At 48.3% G+C, this 18,349-nt stretch overlaps 4 non-coding genes across 4 annotated transcripts; all 4 read left to right on the top strand.

Annotated features, from left to right (window-relative positions):
• The first annotated feature begins 15 nt into the window (after positions 1–15).
• TRNAP-UGG (transfer RNA proline (anticodon UGG)) lies at positions 16–87 on the top strand. The gene has a single exon. It is a non-coding gene; the product is annotated as a tRNA-Pro (tRNA).
• Positions 88–3,599: 3,512 nt separating this feature from the next.
• Positions 3,600–3,671, top strand: TRNAP-CGG (transfer RNA proline (anticodon CGG)). Its single transcript has one exon. It is a non-coding gene; the product is annotated as a tRNA-Pro (tRNA).
• A 7,086-nt stretch (positions 3,672–10,757) lies between these two features.
• Positions 10,758–10,829, top strand: TRNAP-CGG (transfer RNA proline (anticodon CGG)). The gene has a single exon. It is a non-coding gene; the product is annotated as a tRNA-Pro (tRNA).
• Positions 10,830–17,902: 7,073 nt separating this feature from the next.
• TRNAP-CGG (transfer RNA proline (anticodon CGG)) lies at positions 17,903–17,974 on the top strand. Its single transcript has one exon. It is a non-coding gene; the product is annotated as a tRNA-Pro (tRNA).
• The last annotated feature ends 375 nt before the right edge of the window (positions 17,975–18,349 follow it).

Raw genomic sequence — 18,349 nt, forward strand, 5'->3', positions numbered from 1 at the left:
GCGCTTCTGTGCCCAGGCTCGTTGGTCTAGGGGTATGATTCTCGCTTTGGGTGCGAGAAGTCCTGGGTTCAAATCCCGGACGAGCCCATTTTTGCGGAAAACAATCAAATCCTGCTCAAAATACACAACCCCTCAACATTTCTCATTCCACTCGAAGCATTGTTGCGCAAAACATATTTTTTGCCTCAGGCGAAAAATGGATTACAATGCCTTGGCTTCCTTCCTGCTTGCTCTCAGTGCGCCCTGTGTGATGATTTCACAGGCTTGCGTTCCTGGCATTTAGGCATCAGATATTTGTCTGTCTCTGCCCGCAGCTGTGACTTTTCAGGACGTCTGAGTGTATGCATGCTGGCTGACACTGCTGCAATTTTCACACTTACCCCTCGCATTCTGAGCAACTGCTGATCAAGTATAGAGGAAATCGGGCAAACATATGAGGGGAACTGTGCTCCTTCAGTCAAGCCAGCAAGCTTGTTTCTGTAGTGTAGTGGTTATCACATTTGCCTCACACGCAAAAGGTCCCCGGTTCGACACTGGGCAGCAGTAGCTTTTGTGTTTGCTCACTAAAACCTCAGTCTCTCTCAATGCACACTTAGACAGAAATGACCTTTAAAAACTTGTGACCTGTGTAAAATGTGCTTTACTATTGCAGGACGATAAAAAGTTATCTGCATCCCTCGGTGGTCGTGCATGTGCCTTGTTTCTTGTTCTGTTTTTTTTTTTTTTCTTGGCCATGTTATATTGTGGGGCCTTTAAAGCTGTGACTTTGATAGGAACATTGCAAGCGGCAGCATCAACAAGTGCAGACTAAAGAGTCAGACCTGCACAATGTTTTGGCTGTCAGGATGGCCGAGTGGTCTAAGGTGCCAGACTCAAGAGAGCTTGATCTTCAGTGAAGCTGAGCCTTCTGGTCTCTTCATGGAGGCGTGGGTTCAAATCCCACTCCTAACAGGTGTTTTTTCTTACCTTAAATCTTGCTCTGTTTGCACAGCCAGCTCCTCACACCACTATCTTTGGAAGCTGCTGTGGCATGTGAGGAGAAATCCACCAACCCATCGGCTGGGCCCTCAATCAAAATTCTGTGTATTACTGGAAGGGGCATCTCAGGCACACCTTCTGTTAGAGCTGCACTTTATGACAGTAACTACCATGCTGGTTTCTACTTAAGCAGTTGATTCTATCGTTTGAAGTGAGTCTCTCCTGCCACCTTTTGGGCAAAGAAGACACTGCCCCTGCAACAACACAGGCAGACAAGCTCAAACTGGGTTTCTTGGTTAGGTGGGCAGAGCATATTGGCAATGGTGCCTCCTCGTGACTTGCAATTTACATGAAGAAGACAGAGAGGCAGCTGGGAGTAGGCAGTACCCATGAACCCCTGAACACTGTCTTGCGACTTGCACACAATTCTGAAATGAGGCGGGGGAAAGGAGGTGATTTCCCCATCAAGGGCCATTCCGGGAAATCAGCCACCCCGCGTCTCCCAGGTGAGTGTTTCAGGCCTATGAGCCACTACTATAAATCTCGCCTGATCGAGCCTGATTGAGCGCTGAGCGAGCAAGTGTGCTTGAATCCAAGATGCATGCTTCTCTGGCTCAAGAGCTAGCAGGCCCTTCAGTGCTTCTGGTCTGGAAGTCTAAGGTGCAAGGGTCCAGGACTTGCAGAGGGTTACAACTACCAGAAAGGGTCTGCTTTTCACATCAGTGCCCTAGTTCAGCTCACTGGCACAGGGCATCTTGACTACCTCTTTCCTTGCTAGAGGCAAACAAAAAATCCTTGACAGAAAACATCAATTGCTATGGCACGCTTAGAGAGAGAGCCTCCAAATGGCCCTGCTTTCCTGAAAGACGCTTCAGAAGATGTTTCAAATGCCTCTGCAGCAGCAGTCTATTTGGTGTAGGGGTATGATTCTCGCTTCGGTTGTGAGAGACCTTGGTTCAAATCCCAGACAAACCCTTACCTTTATAGGTTCAGTCTGTGTTTTAAACAGGAGTATTTCTGCTTTTCACTCTTGTAAGATGTCATGTTGCAATGCAATACATGCTTTATACCTGCGTTGAGACGGTTCAGCATCATGAAGGTATGCGAGATTTCTTTGCAACTGCTTTTCTGTGCTGGAGCAGCAGTGCTCATAGGAACATTAAATGCACAGTGCTTCTCCATGGTAATTTCGGGTCCAGTTCTGAAATCACCTCTTGGAATGAAAGTGATGCCAGTTCCTTTCTTCCAAGGCAAGAGATCGTGTTCCGGAAGGCTCAGCTTAAAGCGTCATGAACATTGGCCCTCAGTCCTTGCATCCCAGTCCAATGCAGAGCCACATAAAGCAAGCAGGTGTGTCTGTTTCCATAGTGTGGTGGTTCCAGTACAATGCATAGCCACATGAAGCAAACCGGCAAGTGTGTCTGTTTGTGTAGTGTAGTGGTTATCATGTGCACCTCACATGCAAAAGGTCCCTGGTTCGAAGCCAAGCGAAAACAGCAAGTCGCTGGGCTTTTTCCCAGTATTTGCATTTCCTGACTCAGCTGACAGGCAAGCTGAGATAAAAGAGACTGTGTCTATCCCTCACCATCGTGAGGTACTACGCTCCTGGGGCATCTGTCACAGCTCACCAAGAGGAGTTGCGCCAGCTTACGTCAGTCAGTTGCTCACTGTTTGACCTTTGCATTGAAGCCTGAGCCTACCGCATTCAAGCCAGCCAAGGAAGGAAGGTATGAGAGCGAAAATAGCTTTCCTGCCCTCACCAAGAACACACACCTTGAGCAAATAAGGTGCCAGACTTACAAGGCCCAATCGCCAACGGAGCATCACTTTTAGTGACGCCCCGGTGGCACTATGCACTGCGCGGTATTTACAAGATGGCGTTCAGCCACTTTTTGTGGCTTAACACCACCTTGTAAATACGGCACCTTAGCATTCAGCGCTTTCCCTGGAAGGGGCGTGCAATGGGTGTTGCTGTGAATGTGCCACAGCAACACCATAGCATTTTGATGCTGCTCCAGATTTAGGAGTTGTCGTAAATCTGCGTCAGCGCCAAAATCCAATGCCATCCCAGGGGTATCGTTAGAGTAGCGCACTGAGGAGAAATGTTTTCATTTCTCCTCGTTTTTTCTCTTTCTATGTGTGCTGCATTCTGCAGCACACATAGAAGTAAGAGCAAATCACCATTGAAGATTTTTCTTTTGGCCAGGAAGGTGTCCCTTCCTGCACAAAAACAATTTCCCCCTCAACGCAGTCATCCTTGTACCATGGTGCAAGAACGGCTGCGTTGGCGCTCAGCAGCTAATTTAGAGCTGGCGCAGGGGGAAGCACAGGGGTGCGCTGTATTCTACTAAATACGGCGCTTCCCTGCATTTTGAAAATGACGGAGCGTGGGGCTTGCAAATTTGGCACAGCGTCGCGCTCAGTCATTTTCTTGTAAATCTGGGACAAAATGTCTAAAGGATAGAGGCTTTTTATGTCATGTTCGATGACGGCCATGCAAATGACTCTAGTCATACTGCAGAAGAGAGCACCATGTGGCGTTTCTTGCTTTGGGATGTAGTCTCCCACTCTCTGATACCAACCCTCGGAGCAGGGTGGGAGCCGTAGCGCTTCTGTGCCCAGGCTCGTTGGTCTAGGGGTATGATTCTCGCTTCGGGTGCGAGAAGTCCTGGGTTCAAATCCCGGACGAGCCCATTTTTGCGGAAAACAATCAAATCCTGCTCAAAATACACAACCCCTCAACATTTCTCATTCCACTCGAAGCATTGTTGCGCAAAACATATTTTTTGCCTCAGGCGAAAAATGGATTACAATGCCTTGGCTTCCTTCCTGCTTGCTCTCAGTGCGCCCTGTGTGATGATTTCACAGGCTTGCGTTCCTGGCATTTAGGCATCAGATATTTGTCTGTCTCTGCCCGCAGCTGTGACTTTTCAGGACGTCTGAGTGTATGCATGCTGGCTGACACCGCTGCAATTTTCACACTTACCCCTCGCATTCTGAGCAACTGCTGATCAAGTATAGAGGAAATCGGGCAAACATATGAGGGGAACTGTGCTCCTTCAGTCAAGCCAGCAAGCTTGTTTCTGTAGTGTAGTGGTTATCACATTTGCCTCACACGCAAAAGGTCCCCGGTTCGACACTGGGCAGCAGTAGCTTTTGTGTTTGCTCACTAAAACCTCAGTCTCTCTCAATGCACACTTAGACAGAAATGACCTTTAAAAACTTGTGACCTGTGTAAAATGTGCTTTACTATTGCAGGACGATAAAAAGTTATCTGCATCCCTCGGTGGTCGTGCATGTGCCTTGTTTCTTGTTCTGTTTTTTTTTTTTTTCTTGGCCTTGTTATATTGTGGGGCCTTTAAAGCTGTGACTTTGATAGGAACATTGCAAGCGGCAGCATCAACAAGTGCAGACTGAAGAGTCAGACCTGCACAATGTTTTGGCTGTCAGGATGGCCGAGTGGTCTAAGGTGCCAGACTCAAGAGAGCTTGATCTTCAGTAAAGCTGAGCCTTCTGGTCTCTTCATGGAGGCGTGGGTTCAAATCCCACTCCTAACAGGTGTTTTTTCTTACCTTAAATCTTGCTCTGTTTGCACAGCCAGCTCCTCACACCACTATCTTTGGAAGATGCTGTGGCATGTGAGGAGAAATCCACCAACCCATCGGCTGGGCCCTCAATCAAAATTCTGTGTATTACTGGAAGGGGCATCTCAGGCACACCTTCTGTTAGAGCTGCACTTTATGACAGTAACTACCATGCTGGTTTCTACTTAAGCAGTTGATTCTATCGTTTGAAGTGAGTCTCTCCTGCCACCTTTTGGGCAAAGAAGACACTGCCCCTGCAACAACACAGGCAGACAAGCTCAAACTGGGTTTCTTGGTTAGGTGGGCAGAGCATATTGGCAATGGTGCCTCCTCGTGACTTGCAATTTACATGAAGAAGACAGAGAGGCAGCTGGGAGTAGGCAGTACCCATGAACCCCTGAACACTGTCTTGCGACTTGCACACAATTCTGAAATGAGGCGGGGGAAAGGAGGTGATTTCCCCATCAAGGGCCATTCCGGGAAATCAGCCACCCCGCGTCTCCCAGGTGAGTGTTTCAGGCCTATGAGCCACTACTATAAATCTCGCCTGATCGAGCCTGATTGAGCGCTGAGCGAGCAAGTGTGCTTGAATCCAAGAGGCATGCTTCTCTGGCTCAAGAGCTAGCAGGCCCTTCAGTGCTTCTGGTCTGGAAGTCTAAGGTGCAAGGGTCCAGGACTTGCAGAGGGTTACAACTACCAGAAAGGGTCTGCTTTTCACATCAGTGCCCTAGTTCAGCTCACTGGCACAGGGCATCTTGACTACCTCTTTCCTTGCTAGAGACAAACAAAAAATCCTTGACAGAAAACATCAATTGCTATGGCACGCTTAGAGAGAGAGCCTCCAAATGGCCCTGCTTTCCTGAAAGACGCTTCAGAAGATGTTTCAAATTCCTCTGCAGCAGCAGTCTAGTTGGTGTAGGGGTATGATTCTCGCTTCGGGTGTGAGAGGACCTTGGTGCAAATCCCAGACAAACCCTTACCTTTATAGGTTCAGTCTGTGTTTTAAACAGGAGTATTTCTGCTTTTCACTCTTGTAAGATGTCATGTTGCAATGCAGTACATGCTTTATACCTGCGTTGAGACGGTTCAGCATCATGAAGGTATGCGAGATTTCTTTGCAACTGCTTTTCTGTGCTGGAGCAGCAGTGCTCATAGGAACATTAAATGCACAGTGCTTCTCCATGGTAATTTCGGGTCCAGTTCTGAAATCACCTCTTGGAATGAAAGTGATGCCAGTTCCTTTCTTCCAAGGCAAGAGATCGTGTTCCGGAAGGCTCAGCTTAAAGCGTCATGAACATTGGCCCTCAGTCCTTGCATCCCAGTCCAATGCAGAGCCACATAAAGCAAGCAGGTGTGTCTGTTTCCATAGTGTGGTGGTTCCAGTACAATGCATAGCCACATGAAGCAAACCGGCAAGTGTGTCTGTTTGTGTAGTGTAGTTTTTATCATGCGCACCTCACATGCAATAGGTCCCTGGTTCGAAGCCAAGCAAAAACAGCAAGTTGCTGGGCTTTTTCCCAGTATTTGCATTTCCTGACTCAGCTGACAGGCGAGCTGAGATAAAAGAGACTGTGTCTATCCCTCACCATCGTGAGGTACTACGCTCCTGGGGCATCTGTCACAGCTCACCAAGAGGAGTTGCGCCAGCTTACGTCAGTCAGTTGCTCACTGTTTGACCTTTGCATTGAAGCCTGAGCCTACCGAATTCAAGCCAGCCAAGGAAGGAAGGTATGAGAGCGAAAATAGCTTTCCTGCCCTCACCAAGAACACACACCTTGAGCAAATAAGGTGCCAGACTTACAAGGCCCAATCGCCAACGGAGCATCACTTTTAGTGACGCCCCAGTGGCACTATGCACTGCGCGGTATTTACAAGATGGCGTTCAGCCACTTTTTGTGGCTTAACACCACCTTGTAAATACGGCACCTTAGCACGCAGCGCTTTCCCTGGAAGGGGCCTGCAATGGGTGTTGCTGTGAGTGTGCCACAGCAACACCATAGCATTTTGATGCTGCTCCAGATTTAGGAGTTGTCGTAAATCTGCGTCAGCGCCAAAATCCAATGCCATCCCAGGGGTATCGTTAGAGTAGCGCACTGAGGAGAAATGTTTTCATTTCTCCTCGTTTTTTCTCTTTCTACGTGTGCTGCATTCTGCAGCACACATAGAAGTAAGAGCAAATCACCATTGAAGATTTTTCTTTTGGCCAGGAAGGTGTCCCTTCCTGCACAAAAACAATTTCCCCCTCAACGCAGTCATCCTTGTACCATGGTGCAAGAACGGCTGCGTTGGCGCTCAGCAGCTAATTTAGAGCTGGCGCAGGGGGAAGCACAGGGGTGCGCTGTATTCTACTAAATACGGCGCTTCCCTGCATTTTGAAAATGACGGAGCGTGGGGTTTGCAAATTTGGCACAGCGTCGCGCTCAGTCATTTTCTTGTAAATCTGGGACAAAATGTCTAAAGGATAGAGGCTTTTTATGTCATGTTCGATGACGGCCATGCAAATGACTCTAGTCATACTGCAGAAGAGAGCACCATGTGGCGTTTATTGCTTTGGGATGTAGTCTCCCACTCTCTGCCACCAACCCTCAGGGCAGGGTGGGAGCCGTAGCACTTCTGTGCCCAGGCTCGTTGGTCTAGGGGTATGATTCTCGCTTCGGGTGCGAGAGGTCCAGGGTTGAAATCCCAGACGAGCCCATTTTAGCGGAAAACAATCAAATCCTGCTCAAAATACACAACCCCTCAACATTTCTCATTCCACTCGAAGCATTGTTGCGCAAAACATATTTTTTGCCTCAGGCGAAAAATGGATTACAATGCCTTGGCTTCCTTCCTGCTTGCTCTCAGTGCGCCCTGTGTGATGATTTCAAAGGCTTGCGTTCCCGGCATTAGGCCATCAGATATTTGTCTGTCTCTGCCCGCAGCTGTGACTTTTCAGGACGTCTGAGTGTATGCATGCTGGCTGACACCGCTGCAATTTTCACACTTACCCCTTGCATTCTGAGCAACTGCTGATCAAGTATAGAGGAAATCGGGCAAACATATGAGAGGAACTGTGCTCCTTCAGTCAAGCCAGCAAGCTTGTTTCTGTAGTGTAGTGGTTATCACATTTGCCTCACACGCAAAAGGTCCCCGTTCGACACAGGGCAGCAGTAGCTTTTGTGTTTGCTCACTAAAACCTCAGTCTCTCTCAATGCACACTTAGACAGAAATGACCTTTAAAAACTTGTGACCTGTGTAAAATGTGCTTTACTATTGCAGGACGATAAAAAGTTATCTGCATCCCTCGGTGGTCGTGCATGTGCCTTGTTTCTTGTTCTGTTTTTTTTTTTTTTCTTGGCCATGTTATATTGTGGGGCCTTTAAAGCTGTGACTTTGATAGGAACATTGCAAGCGGCAGCTTCAACAAGTGCAGACTGAATAGTCAGACCTGCACAATGTTTTGGCTGTCAGGATGGCCGAGTGGTCTAAGGTGCCAGATTCAAGAGAGCTTGATCTTCAGTGAAGCTGAGCCTTCTGGTCTCTTCATGAAGGCGTGGGTTCAAATCCCACTCCTAACAGGTGTGTTTTCTTCCCTTAAATCTTGCTCTGCTTGCACAGCCAGCTCCTCACACCACTATCTTTGGAAGCTGCTGTGGCATGTGAGGAGAAATCCACCAACCCATCGGCTGGGCCCTCAATCAAAATTCTGTGTATTACTGGAAGGGGCATCTCAGGCACACCTTCTGTTAGAGCTGCACTTTATGACAGTAACTACCATGCTGGTTTCTACTTAAGCAGTTGATTCTATCGTTTGAAGTGAGTCTCTCCTGCCACCTTTTGGGAAAAGAAGACACTGCCCCTGCAACAACACAGGCAGACAAGCTCAAACTGGGTTTCTTGGTTAGGTGGGCGGAGCATATTGGCAATGGTGCCTCCTCGTGACTTGCAATTTACATGAAGAAGACAGAGAGGCAGCTGGGAGTAGGCAGTACCCATGAACCCCTGAACACTGTCTTGCGACTTGCACACAATTCTGAAATGAGGCGGGGGAAAGGAGGTGATTTCCCCATCAAGGGCCATTCCGGGAAATCATCCACCCCGCGTCTCCCATGTGAGTGTTTCAGGCCTATGAGCCACTACTATAAATCTCGCCTGATCGAGCCTGATCGAGCAAGTGTGCTTGAATCCAAGAGGCATGTTTCTCTGGCTCAAGAGCTAGCAGGCCCTTCAGTGCTTCTGGTCTGGAAGTCTAAGGTGCAAGGGTCCAGGACTTGCAGAGGGTTACAACTACCAGAAAGGGTCTGTTTTTCACATCAGTGCCCTAATTCAGCTCACTGGCACAGGGCATCTTGACTACCTCTTTCCTTGCTAGAGACAAACAAAAAATCCTTGACAGAAAACATCAATTGCTATGGCACGCTTAGAGAGACAGCCTCCGAATGGCCCTGCTTTTCTGAAAGACGCTTCAGAAGATGTTTCAAATGCCTCTGCAGCAGCAGTCTAGTTGGTATAGGGGTATGATTCTCGCTTCGGGTGTGAGAGGACCTTGGTTCAAATCCCAGACAAACCCTTACCTTTATAGGTTCAGTCTGTGTTTTAAACAGGAGTATTTCTGCTTTTCACTCTTGTAAGATGTCATGTTGCAGTGCAATACATGCTTTATACCTGCGTTGAGACGGTTCAGCATCATGAAGGTATGCGAGATTTCTTTGAAACTGCTTTTCTGTGCTGGAGCAGCAGTGCTCATAGGAACATTAAATGCACAGTGCTTCTCCATGGTAATTTCGGGTCCAGTTCTGAAATCACCTCTTGGAATGAAAGTGATGCCAGTTCCTTTCTTCCAAGGCAAGAGATCGTGTTCCGGAAGGCTCAGCTTTGAGCGTCATGAACATTAACCCTCAGTCCTTGCATCCCAGTCCAATGCAGAGCCACATAAAGCAAGCAGGTGTGTCTGTTTCCATAGTGTGGTGGTTCCAGTACAATGCATAGCCACATGAAGCAAGCCGGCAAGTGTGTCTGTTTGTGTAGTGTAGTGGTTATCATGCGCACCTCACACGCAAAAGGTCCCTGGTTCGAAGCCAAGCAAATACAGCAAATCGCTGGGCTTTTTCCCAGTATTTGCATTTCCTGACTCAGCTGACAGGCAAGCTGAGATAAAAGAGACTGTGTCTATCCCTCACCATCGTGAGGTACTACGCTCCTGGGGCATCTGTCACAGCTCACCAAGAGGAGTTGCGCCAGCTTACGTCAGTCAGTTGCTCACTGTTTGACCTTTGCATTGAAGCCTGAGCCTACCGCATTCAAGCCAGCCAAGGAAGGAAGGTATGAGAGCGAAAATAGCTTTCCTGCCCTCACCAAGAACACACACCTTGAGCAAATAAGGTGCCAGACTTACAAGGCCCAATCGCCAACGGAGCATCACTTTTAGTGCCGCCCCGGTGGCACTATGCACTGCGCGGTATTTACAAGATGGCGTTCAGCCACTTTTTGTGGCTTAACACCACCTTGTAAATACGGCACCTTAGCATTCAGCGCTTTCCCTGGAAGGGGCGTGCAATGGGTGTTGCTGTGAGTGTGCCACAGCAACACCATAGCATTTTAATGCTGCTCCAGATTTAGGAGTTGTCGTAAATCTGCGTCAGCGCCAAAATCCAACGCCATCCCAGGGGTATCGTTAGAGTGGCGCACTGAGGAGAAATGTTTTCATTTCTCCTCGTTTTTTCTCTTTCTATGTGTGCTGCATTCTGCAGCACACATAGAAGTAAGAGCAAATCACCATTGAAGATTTTTCTTTTGGCCAGGAAGGTGTCCCTTCCTGCACAAAAACAATTTCCCCCTCAACGCAGTCATCCTTGTACCATGGTGCAAGAACGGCTGCGTTGGCGCTCAGCAGCTAATTTAGAGCTGGCGCAGGGGGAAGCACAGGGGTGCGCTGTATTCTACTAAATACGGCGCTTCCCTGCATTTTAAAAATGACGGAGCGTGGGGCTTGCAAATTTGGCACAGCGTCGCGCTCAGTCATTTTCTTGTAAATCTGGGACAAAATGTCTAAAGGATAGAGGCTTTTTATGTCATGTTCGATGACGACCATGCAAATGACTCTAGTCATACTGCAGAAGAGAGCACCATGTGGCGTTTCTTGCTTTGGGATGTAGTCTCCCACTCTCTGCCACCAACCCTCGGAGCAGGGTGGGAGCCGTAGCGCTTCTGTCCCCAGGCTCGTTGGTCTAGGGGTATGATTCTCGCTTCGGGTGCGAGAGGTCCCGGGTTCAAATCCTGGACGAGCCCATTTTAGCGGAAAACAATCAAATCCTGCTCAAAATACACAACCCCTCAACTTTTCTCATTCCACTCGAAGCATTGTTGCGCAAAACATATTTTTTGCCTCAGGCGAAAAATGGATTACAATGCCTTGGCTTCCTTCCTGCTTGCTCTCAGTGCGCCCTGTGTGATGATTTCACAGGCTTGCGTTCCTGGCATTTAGGCATCAGATATTTGTCTGTCTCTGCCCGCAGCTGTGACTTTTCAGGACGTCTGAGTGTATGCATGCTGGCTGACACCGCTGCAATTTTCACACTTACCCCTCGCATTCTGAGCAACTGCTGATCAAGTATAGAGGAAATCGGGCAAACATATGAGAGGAACTGTGCTCCTTCAGTCAAGCCAGCAAGCTTGTTTCTGTAGTGTAGTGGTTATCACATTTGCCTCACACGCAAAAGGTCCCCGTTCGACACAGGGCAGCAGTAGCTTTTGTGTTTGCTCACTAAAACCTCAGTCTCTCTCAATGCACACTTAGACAGAAATGACCTTTAAAAACTTGTGACCTGTGTAAAATGTGCTTTACTATTGCAGGACGATAAAAAGTTATCTGCATCCCTCGGTGGTCGTGCATGTGCCTTGTTTCTTGTTCTTTTTTTTTTTTTTTTCTTGGCCATGTTATATTGTGGGGCCTTTAAAGCTGTGACTTTGATAGGAACTTTGCAAGCGGCAGCATCAACAAGTGCAGACTGAAGAGTCAGACCTGCACAATGTTTTGGCTGTCAGGATGGCCGAGTGGTCTAAGGTGCCAGACTCAAGAGAGCTTGATCTTCAGTGAAGCTGAGCCTTCTGGTCTCTTCATGGAGGCGTGGGTTCAAATCCCAGTCCTAACAGGTGTGTTTTCTTCCCTTAAATCTTGCTCTGCTTGCACAGCCAGCTCCTCACACCACTATCTTTGGAAGCTGCTGTGGCATGTGAGGAGAAATCCACCAACCCATCGGCTGGGCCCTCAATCAAAATTCTGTGTATTACTGGAAGGGGCATCTCAGGCACACCTTCTGTTAGAGCTGCACTTTATGACAGTAACTACCATGCTGGTTTCTACTTAAGCAGTTGATTCTATCGTTTGAAGTGAGTCTCTCCTGCCACCTTTAGGGCAAAGAAGACACTGCCCCTGCAACAACACAGGCAGACAAGCTCAAACTGGGTTTCTTGGTTAGGTGGGCGGAGCATATTGGCAATGGTGCCTCCTCGTGACTTGCAATTTACATGAAGAAGACAGAGAGGCAGCTGGGAGTAGGCAGTACCCATGAACCCCTGAACATTGTCTTGCGACTTGCACACAATTCTGAAATGAGGCGGGGGAAAGGAGGTGATTTCCCCATCAAGGGCCATTCCGGGAAATCAGCCACCCCGCGTCTCCCAGGTGAGTGTTTCAGGCCTATGAGCCACTACTATAAATCTCGCCTGATCGAGCCTATTGAGCGCTGAGCAAGCAAGTGTGCTTGAATCCAAGAGGCATGCTTCTCTGGCTCAAGAGTTAGCAGGCCCTTCAGTGCTTCTGGTCTGGAAGTCTAAGTTGCAAGGGTCCAGGACTTGCAGAGGGTTACAACTACCAGAAAGGGTCTGCTTTTCACATCAGTGCCCTAGTTCAGCTCACTGGCACAGGGCATCTTGACTACCTCTTTCCTTGCTAGAGACAAACAAAAAATCCTTGACAGAAAACATCAATTGCTATGGCACGCTTAGAGAGAGAGCCTCCGAATGGCCCTGCTTTTCTGAAAGACGCTTCAGAAGATGTTTCAAATGCCTCTGCAGCAGCTGTCTAGTTGGTATAGGGGTATGATTCTTGCTTCGGGTGTGAGAGGACCTTGGTTCAAATCCCAGACAAACCCTTACCTTTATAGGTTCAGTCTGTGTTTTAAACAGGAGTATTTCTTCTTTTCACTCTTGTAAGATGTCATGTTGCAATGCAATACATGCTTTATACCTGCGTTGAGACGGTTCAGCATCATGAAGGTATGCGAGATTTCTTTGCAACTGCTTTTCTGTGCTGGAGCAGCAGTGCTCATAGGAACATTAAATGCACAGTGCTTCTCCATGGTAATTTCGGGTCCAGTTCTGAAATCACCTCTTGGAATGAAAGTGATGCCAGTTCCTTTCTTCCAAGGCAAGAGATCGTGTTCCGGAAGGCTCAGCTTTGAGCGTCATGAACATTGGCCCTCAGTCCTTGCATCCCAGTCCAATGCAGAGCCACATAAAGCAAGCAGGTGTGTCTGTTTCCATAGTGTGGTGGTTCCAGTACAATGCATAGCCACATGAAGCAAGCCGGCAAATGTGTCTGTTTGTGTAGTGTAGTGGTTATCATGCGCACCTCACATGCAAAAGGTCCCTGGTTCGAAGCCAAGCAAATACAGCAAGTCGCTGGGCTTTTTCCCAGTATTTGCATTTCCTGACTCAGCTGACAGGCAAGCTGAGATAAAAGAGACTGTGTCTATCCCTCACCATCGTGAGGTACTACGCTCCTGGGGCATCTGTCACAGCTCACCAAGAGGAATTGCGCCAGCTTACGTCAGTCAGTTGCTCACTGTTTGACCTTTGCATTGAAGCCTGAGCCTACCGCATTCAAGCCAGCCAAGGAAGGAAGGTATGAGAGCGAAAATAGCTTTCCTGCCCTCACCAAGAACACACACCTTGAGCAAATAAGGTGCCAGACTTACAAGGCCCAATCGCCAACGGAGCATCACTTTTAGTGACGCCCCGGTGGCACTATGCACTGCGCGGTATTTACAAGATGGCATTCAGCCACTTTTTGTGGCTTAACACCATCTTGTAAATACGGCACCTTAGCATTCAGCGCTTTCCCTGGAAGGGGCGTGCAATGGGTGTTGCTGTGAGTGTGCCACAGCAACACCATAGCATTTTAATGCTGCTCCAGATTTACGGGTTGTCGTAAATCTGCGTCAGCGCCAAAATCCAACGCCATCCCAGGGGTATCGTTAGAGTGGCGCACTGAGGAGAAATGTTTTCATTTCTCCTCGTTTTTTCTCTTTCTATGTGTGCTGCATTCTGCAGCACACATAGAAGTAAGAGCAAATCACCATTGAAGATTTTTCTTTTGGCCAGGAAGGTGTCCCTTCCTGCACAAAAACAATTTCCCCATCAACGCAGTCATCCTTGTACCATGGTGCAAGAACGGCTGCGTTGGCGCTCAGCAGCTAATTTAGAGCTGGCGCAGGGGGAAGCACAGGGGTGCGCTGTATTCTACTAAATACGGCGCTTCCCTGCATTTTGAAAATGACGGAGCGTGGGGCTTGCAAATTTGGCACAGCGTCGCGCTCAGTCATTTTCTTGTAAATCTGGGACAAAATGTCTAAAGGATAGAGGCTTTTTATGTCATGTTCGATGACGACCATGCAAATGACTCTAGTCATACTGCAGAAGAGAGCACCATGTGGCGTTTCTTGCTTTGGGATGTAGTCTCCCACTCTCTGCCACCAACCCTCGGAGCAGGGTGGGAGCCGTAGCACTTCTGTGCCCAGGCTGGTTGGTCTAGGGGTATGATTCTCGCTTTGGGTGTGAGAGGGCCTGGGTTCAAGTCCTGGACGAGCCCATTTTAGCGGAAAACAATCAAATCCTGCTCAAAATAGACAACCCCTCAACATTTCTCATTCCACTCGAAGCATTGTTGCGCAAAACATATTTTTTGCCTCAGGTGAAAAATGGATTACAATGCCTTGGCTTCCTTCCTGCTTGCTCTCAGTGCGCCCTGTGTGATGATTTCACAGGCTTGCGTTCCTGGCATTTAGGCATCAGATATTTGTCTGTCTCTGCCCGCAGCTGTGACTTTTCAGGACGTCTGAGTGTATGCATGCTGGCTGACACCGCTGCAATTTTCACACTTACCGCTCGCATTCTGAGCAACTGCTGATCAAGTATAGAGGAAATCGGGCAAACATATGAGAGGAACTGTGCTCCTTCAGTCCAGCCAGCAAGCTTGTTTCTGTAGTGTAGTGGTTATCACATTTGCCTCACACGCAAAAGGTCCCCGGTTCGACACTGGGCAGCAGTAGCTTTTGTGTTTGCTCACTAAAACCTCAGTCTCTCTCAATGCACACTTAGACAGAAATGACCTTTAAAAACTTGTGACCTGTGTAAAATGTGCTTTACTATTGCAGGACGATAAAAAGTTTTCTGCATCCCTCGGTGGTCGTGCATGTGCCTTGTTTCTTGTTCTGTTTTTTTTTTTTCTTGGCCATGTTATATTGTGGGGCCTTTAAAGCTGTGACTTTGATAGGAACATTGCAAGCGGCAGCATCAACAAGTGCAGACTGAATAGTCAGACCTGCACAATGTTTTGGCTGTCAGGAGGGCCGAGTGGTCTAAGGTGCCAGACTCAAGAGAGCTTGATCTTCAGTGAAGCTGAGCCTTCTGGTCTCTTCATGGAGGCGTGGGTTCAAATCCCACTCCTAACAGGTGTGTTTTCTTCCCTTAAATCTTGCTCTGCTTGCACAGCCAGCTCCTCACACCACTATCTTTGGAAGCTGCTGTGGCATGTGAGGAGAAATCCACCAACCCATCGGCTGGGCCCTCAATCAAAATTCTGTGTATTACTGGAAGGGGCATCTCAGGCACACCTTCTGTTAGAGCTGCACTTTATGACAGTAACTACCATGCTGGTTTCTACTTAAGCAGTTGATTCTATCGTTTGAAGTGAGTCTCTCCTGCCACCTTTTGGGCAAAGAAGACACTGCCCCTGCAACAACACAGGCAGACAAGCTCAAACTGGGTTTCTTGGTTAGGTGGGCGGAGCATATTGGCAATGGTGCCTCCTCGTGACTTGCAATTTACATGAAGAAGACAGAGAGGCAGCTGGGAGTAGGCAGTACCCATGAACCCCTGAACACTGTCTTGCAACTTGCACACAATTCTGAAATGAGGCGGGGGAAAGGAGGTGATTTCCCCATCAAGGGCCATTCCGGGAAATCAGCCACCCCGCGTCTCCCATGTGAGTGTTTCAGGCCTATGAGCCACTCCTCTAAATCGAGCCTGATCGAGCAAGTGTGCTTGAATCCAAGAGGCATGTTTCTCTGGCTCAAGAGCTAGCAGGCCCTTCAGTGCTTCTGGTCTGGAAGTCTAAGGTGCAAGGGTCCAGGACTTGCAGAGGGTTACAACTACCAGAAAGGGTCTGTTTTTCACATCAGTGCCCTAATTCAGCTCACTGGCACAGGGCATCTTGACTACCTCTTTCCTTGCTAGAGACAAACAAAAAATCCTTGACAGAAAACATCAATTGCTATGGCACGCTTAGAGAGAGAGCCTCCGAATGGCCCTGCTTTTCTGAAAGACGCTTCAGAAGATGTTTCAAATGCCTCTGCAGCAGCAGTCTAGTTGGTATAGGGGTATGATTCTCGCTTCGGGTGTGAGAGGACCTTGGTTCAAATCCCAGACAAACCCTTACCTTTATAGGTTCAGTCTGTGTTTTAAACAGGAGTATTTCTGCTTTTCACTCTTGTAAGATGTCATGTTGCAATGCAATACATGCTTTATACCTGCGTTGAGACGGTTCAGCATCATGAAGGTATGCGAGATTTCTTTGCAACTGCTTTTCTGTGCTGGAGCAGCAGTGCTCATAGGAACATTAAATGCACAGTGCTTCTCCATGGTAATTTCGGGTCCAGTTCTGAAATCACCTCTTGGAATGAAAGTGATGCCAGTTCCTTTCTTCCAAGGCAAGAGATCGTGTTCCGGAAGGCTCAGCTTTGAGCGTCATGAACATTAGCCCTCAGTCCTTGCATCCCAGTCCAATGCAGAGCCACATAAAGCAAGCAGGTGTGTCTGTTTCCATAGTGTGGTGGTTCCAGTACAATGCATAGCCACATGAAGCAAGCTGGCAAGTGTGTCTGTTTGTGTAGTGTAGTGGTTATCATGCGCACCTCACATGCAAAAGGTCCCTGGTTCGAAGCCAAGCAAATACAGCAAGTCGCTGGGCTTTTTCCCAGTATTTGCATTTCCTGACTCAGCTGACAGGCAAGCTGAGATAAAAGAGACTGTGTCTATCCCTCACCATCGTGAGGTACTACGCTCCTGGGGCATCTGTCACAGCTCACCAAGAGGAGTTGCGCCAGCTTACGTCAGTCAGTTGCTCACTGTTTGACCTTTGCATTGAAGCCTGAGCCTACCGCATTCAAGCCAGCCAAGGAAGGAAGGTATGAGAGCGAAAATAGCTTTCCTGCCCTCACCAAGAACACACACCTTGAGCAAATAAGGTGCCAGACTTACAAGGCCCAATCGCCAACGGAGCATCACTTTTAGTGACGCCCCGGTGGCACTATGCACTGCGCGGTATTTACAAGATGGCGTTCAGCCACTTTTTGTGGCTTAACACCACCTTGTAAATACGGCACCTTAGCATTCAGCGCTTTCCCTGGAAGGGGCGTGCAATGGGTGTTGCTGTGAATGTGCTACAGCAACACCATAGCATTTTAATGCTGCTCCAGATTTAGGAGTTGTCGTAAATCTGCGTCAGCGCCAAAATCCAACGCCATCCCAGGGGTATCGTTAGAGTGGCGCACTGAGGAGAAATGTTTTCATTTCTCCTCGTTTTTTCTCTTTCTATGTGTGCTGCATTCTGCAGCACACATAGAAGTAAGAGCAAATCACCATTGAAGATTTTTCTTTTGGCCAGGAAGGTGTCCCTTCCTGCACAAAAACAATTTCCCCCTCAACGCAGTCATCCTTGTACCATGGTGCAAGAACGGCTGCTTTGGCGCTCAGAAGCTAATTTAGAGCAGGCGCAGGGGGAAGCACAGGGGTGCGCTGTATTCTACTAAATACGGCGCTTCCCTGCATTTTGAAAATGACGGAGCGTGGGGCTTGCAAATTTGGCACAGCGTCGCGCTCAGTCATTTTCTTGTAAATCTGGGACAAAATGTCTAAAGGATAGAGGCTTTTTATGTCATGTTCGATGACGACCATGCAAATGACTCTAGTCATACTGCAGAAGAGAGCACCATGTGGCGTTTCTTGCTTTGGGATGTAGTCTCTCACTCTCTGCCACCAACCCTCGGAGCAGGGTGGGAGCCGTAGCGCTTCTGTCCCCAGGCTCGTTGGTCTAGGGGTATGATTCTCACTTCGGGTGCGAGAGGTCCCGGGTTCAAATCCCGGACGAGCCCATTTTAGCGGAAAACAATCAAATCCTGCTCAAAATACACAACCCCTCAACATTTCTCATTCCACTCGAAGCATTGTTGCGCAAAACATATTTTTTGCCTCAGGCGAAAAATGGATTACAATGCTTTGGCTTCCTTCCTGCTTGCTATCAGTGCGCCCTGTGTGATGATTTCACAGGCTTGCGTTCCTGGCATTTAGGCATCAGATATTTGTCTGTCTCTGCCCGCAGCTGTGACTTTTCAGGACGTCTGAGTGTATGCATGCTGGCTGACACCGCTGCAATTTTCACACTTACCCCTCGCATTCTGAGCAACTGCTGATCAAGTATAGAGGAAATCGGGCAAACATATGAGAGGAACTGTGCTCCTTCAGTCAAG

This window comes from Pleurodeles waltl, unplaced genomic scaffold (genome assembly GCF_031143425.1).
Source record: "Pleurodeles waltl isolate 20211129_DDA unplaced genomic scaffold, aPleWal1.hap1.20221129 scaffold_91, whole genome shotgun sequence".
NCBI classification, from domain to species: domain Eukaryota; kingdom Metazoa; phylum Chordata; class Amphibia; order Caudata; family Salamandridae; genus Pleurodeles; species Pleurodeles waltl.